The sequence below is a fragment of the Pteropus vampyrus genome, unplaced genomic scaffold (genome assembly GCF_000151845.1).
Source record: "Pteropus vampyrus isolate Shadow unplaced genomic scaffold, Pvam_2.0 Scaffold12, whole genome shotgun sequence".
NCBI lineage: Eukaryota > Metazoa > Chordata > Mammalia > Chiroptera > Pteropodidae > Pteropus > Pteropus vampyrus.
Window position 1 is genome coordinate 9,425,746 of NW_011888793.1, and position 5,493 is coordinate 9,431,238.

Sequence of the window (5,493 nt, forward strand, 5' to 3'; positions counted from 1 at the left end):
AATCTATTCCTAAAGTTCTGACAGGAATTCTGTTAAAAAATTAGTTGCACATTAGTTCTTTAGCTAGTTCTTTAATTAGTTAAAGAACTAACGTACAAAATGAAAGAAGTAATGAAAGTTAACACAATTTGATAAATAATATAGAAATATATAAATATGATGGCCTACTCTCACATAGAGCAGAAAGCTTCATGGAGAACTTAGCCTTCCACGTAAGAGCACTGGTGGTGATTTAAGAGTGGTGCGGCCAGAAACCACATCTTTCTTCTTTGGTTCTGCTCTCTTCTCTCTTGGTGGCCCACTATATGATTCTTCACTGTGTGTAAATCCATTATTCAACATTTATTTAACAAATATTTATTGAATGCTCTAAGTAATAGAAGTAGTGTCATTATGGAGTCAGAAAGTCTAATAGCAAATACGTATTTACAAAAATTTCTTTTTATTATAATTGTGGTAAGGGTTACAAATATCACCACAAAATATCATCCTTGTATCCAAACTGATGTGATAATTGCAGAAATTATTTGGTGTGCAAACATCGTCTTAAAAACTTAGAATTTATCTTTTTACTATGAGGACTATATCAACTGCATCTTTATTGCTTTAGGCATATCTTGAGATGCGCTCAAATTATTACAAATATAATTTGTTTCAAATATGAAGACACTCTACAAAGTTATCTCTGCTTTCAAATATTATTAGAAATCCATTAAATTTTGATAAGCTAATCCCGAAGTTAAGAAAATATTAGCTGGTTAAAAAATAATAACGTGGCATTCCAAAAATATGTTGTCATTATTGGCACAACTCTCTTGTTTCAATACCTACTATTTACTACTAAAAGCCCTGAATTCTCTCCCTAGTCCCACTTCTCCCCAGCTACCTAAGTGTGCAAATTTCAAATATGCTTTTTTCATGATCTGATTGATATAACAAAAATGATTTGATTCTGGGCTTTTTTTGGTCTCTGGTACTAGAATGCCAACCGCTGTGACTGGAATTCCAGGCAATCTGGGTTATTTTTTAAGTACTTTTGGTTCTCAGTTCACAAACTTATCATTTGTGCATATGCTATGTTCTCTTAATGGCCTAGTCTTATATCAGAATTTATTTCTGTCCCTATTAAGCATCATTTAGCTGAGAAAATTCCAGCTAAGTTCTAAATGACAGGTGGGGTATGAGTTCATAGGCCTTTGAAATTTATGTGAGCACTATTAAGATTTACTGTTAAGATTGCACACTGTCCAGAAGATTGTCTTTATTGAGCAAGAACACGTTTATCTGTAGTCAATTTTTGTTACTCAGTTGTCCTCTAGTTGCAATATTAGGCTTTAAAAACAATATCCTTGCTAGAAGATGCCTACTTGCTCTTGTTGGAGGTTTACAGTTTAAGAGTTAATGAGTTTTTTTACTAAAAGTATGAGTTGTAGTTTCAATAGATATTGTTATTACCATGCTATCAAAATTTTTAGGGAACATCCTTGTTAATTTACTTTTATTCCCTCCAATTTATTCTCTCTTATTTTGTTAACAGATCCTTCTGTCCCTAGTAGAGTATTAAAAGTGAGTTTTGTTATATTTATCATGATTATGAAAACAGAAAATACCATAATGACTAAAAAAGTTAAAACGAGTCCATGGTGGCTAATATTTGGTATTTATAATACCAAATATCAATTTTGCTGAGAGAAAAGCTGGAATTTAAAGCAAGCTACCTCTGTGGGCTTTCTCCCAATTAAAGTAGCTCAGTGTATCTTCAAAAGAAAATAGTTAAAGGAGTATGGATTAATAAAAAATTAAGTGCTCTAGAAACCTTTTGCAAAAATAAATTTAATTTTTTTTAGCTAACTAGTTATTTTATCTTAGATATCTCAAACAGAAGACCAAAGTGAATATTTCAATTTATTTTGGCAATATTTCTTTATAATTATTTTGAAATGAAAAACCTGACTTCAAATTATTTTCTAAGTACTAAGTAGGGCACTGTCATTTTTTGTAAAGTGAAAATTTATATTAGATTGACCATGTAAGTATTATAGGTTCACAGTTCCAAAGACTGCTTTGTACAGAATGATTTTTCAGATGCTTTGGAATTATTGCACTGAATGTTATCACTCAAATGTAACATTAACAAAGAAAAAAGATTTCTAAATCTGTGAGATATTATCTTTATATACTTAAAATATAAAAGCATGATAAAATTTATCTGGAGAATAAACTACCATGCAGAATTATAAATTAAAGAAATATATTTCTCATGTTTTACAGGATTTGGGGCAGTTTCTCTCTCTCTCTCTCTCTCTCTGTCTCTGTCTCTGTCTCTGTCTCTCTCTCTGTTTCTCGCTCTCTCTCTCTTCCCTTCTCTCCTTTCTTACTCTATGTGTATTTGTAAATATATTATATGAATGAATCTTGGAAAAAGATCATATTTTCTACCTGATTGCTTTCTAAGTAGTTCAGTTTCAGTCTATCATTTATACATTGCTCATTGTTGAATCTGGGATTTGATTTTAGCCTACATACAACTTAATAAGTGGTCCTTAACAGTTGAATATGCTAGCAGAAGAAAAGAGACTGCTGAGTCAGAAACAAAGGGTTTTATTACTCATAGCATAGCAAGCATGACCATCAGAATATTCGTGTCAGTTTTCTTGTCCCCAAGTCTCACCAGGGCAAAATGAAGCAGCCCAGTGGCCAGTGGATGCAAAGTGAATGCTGCATACATAGTGGGTTTCTTCAGTTGAGGAACACTGACATTGAGAAATATACTGCTTTTACATCTATCAGTAAGCAAACCTACTTTTTGTTCCATAATACCTTATCCCTCAGGGTTGCTCACTGCAAACAGAACCTTGAGAAATGGTATAGGTAAAGAGCTGTCAGGGCCTTGTATTCTTGGCATACTCAGCAAGACATGGGAAAACAAAAAGATCAAAGTGAATTTCCAGTATTCATATACTGCTTTCATCCTATATTTAATAGTTACAATTGATAGCTAACTTGTTTATGCAGCTGTAGTATATTTTGCAAGAAGTTTTAGAGTACTAGTAATGTACTAGTTTTATATAATTACATATATTTTTAATAAAGTCATTCTTTTTAAAAAGATCGACTATTTAAATAAAATTTAAAGAATCAAAAATCCTGTTTTTTCAAATTCTAGAAATATAAAATTATAATTATTGTTTTTTTAAATAAAATAACTATTAAAATGATATGATATGGTTTCATACTAGTCCAAGGTTTGCAGGTAACTGAAAAAGTTATTAGTATAAAAATAGAGATACCATACAATTATTTCTCTCTTAATTTCTCAAAATAAAAATGTGTCCTGGATGAATTTAAAATATTTGTTTATTTGAATACAGTTAGATCAAATTATATGAGTCTGTAATCATTATGTTATTACATAAGTAATAAAAATACACATTTTGTAAATTTGAATAAAATTTAAAAAGATACTCAGAGATAGAATGTATTCTAAGAAATAAACTATAATTTTGTAAATTACTTTGTTTTCAATACCAGGTAAAATATAGGAATGTAAGTTTTCTCCATTTTAATTTTGAAGAACTGATGTTCAAATTATTGAAGTGGCCTAATTTCATGGGCCAGACATTTGCTTGCAGAAAAATACAATTTTAAAATTGAATATTTGAAAGGCTCTAAAAGATTAAAAAATAGATATTATTTCTTTTCTTGGCTTGAAATAAAAAGTGTATAAGCAAGAATAATTTTAAATTTCTTGTTGGTCTATCATCTACCATATAAAACAACATATTAAAATTTATAGACTTTCTATGATTAAATGGTAATTGTTATTTTCTATATAGGTCTTACCTTCACATTGAGTTTATTATCTCCTTGAGACTAAAACTCTTTTAAATTACAATTACTTATTGAAATGTTGCTTTATGTTTTCTCCCCATATTTTCTTCTTTTTCTTGAGTTTAAACTTATTACTAGGGATTGTAATTCCTTGCCTTATAGATTTTGGCCAGGCTTATGACAGAAACAGCCATGAGTCAAGCCTTTATTTATTCTTTTTAATACCATAAATATATGCCAGAGATTCTGCTCAGTATGGATAAGAGTATAATGAAGTGAAATTTTCAGTCTCTCTGACTCCATCTTGTTCAAGCCTGCTTTGTTCCCAGGCTAATAGCATCTGCTTGGTCTTGTATGTAAACGTGCTAATCATTAGAGGAATTCTACTCGTGGTTTGAGTTTTACAAAAATAGCTCCTTACCAGAAAATGCCTCTCCTAAGGAGGTAAGGGAAATGTGGATTGTTTATCAAAGATTTGCAGAAACCTCATACCTGGACTCACATCAGCTAAGGTCAACAGACTAACACAATCTTTCTCAGACTCCTGCTTGAGCCCAGATGTCTGCCGGTCCCAATCCTCTCTTAACATTTCCATTTCCCCTTTCCTTGACATAAAAGAAGCCTGAACTCCGGACTTTCTTAAAATGAACTGAGGAATCACTATGTATCCTACATTTTCTTTGTTGGCGCCTTCTCGATAAGTAAACCTTTCATTTCTTCAAACTCTGACGTTTTGAGTTTTTGCCTTTGGAAGCATCAGAGACATGAATGTTGAACTGGTAATAGGAGGAGAGAGTGAAAGAATATTTGGAAACTGAGAAGAGAGCAATTTCTCCAAAAAACTGTGAAGGTAACTATAGTTTATAGTCCCATTTCTATTTCTTAATGAGGTCTTCCCTGACCATCTTATTCAAATTGCTTACATTGTTTTCCTCCTTACTCACTTCTGTATTTTCACATATCAATTACTACCTTCTAACATACTGTTTAATTTATGCATTTGCTGTTTGTTGTGATGATCTGTATCCACTAAAAAGCAATTTCTGTGAAGGCAGGCCTTTGCTTTGTTCATGATTGTTTTTAATTTTTTCTACCTTCAAAGATAAATGGCTATTACACTTAAAAAATGATGACTAGTAAAATAAGAAATAAAATATCAAAATAAAAACATCAAAAAATCTGGAATTTTCTGACGTGCGGGTGGCAAAGTAAAAGAAAGGTAAATATAGCTTAGATGCAAAATTTTAATTCAGCAAATTTTATAGAGGTGTATGAACTGTGTCCACTTATTTTATGAATCAATAAATAACTTTGAGTTTTTAATTATTTGAGCCAATGGATGACATAGATGCAGTGTATGAATATCATAACAGGTGACATTTACACTGATTAACAGGATAATTAAAGAATGTTAATAGTTACAGTGCATAAAAATGATTAACAACACACTACTTTATCCCTTTACCTGGAAGAGAGGAATGTAGCAAAAGCTGCTTTATTCAGGAGATTAAAAGAGAGAGAAGTCTTCTTTGTCAGATACATTTAAAAAAATCTACTTTGTAAGTAGTTTCTTTTTCTATGAATATGTATATTTTAAACAGCAAGAAAGAAGAATTTGAATTTCTTTAAAATTGTACTAGATTAAGATCTTAAAAACCTATA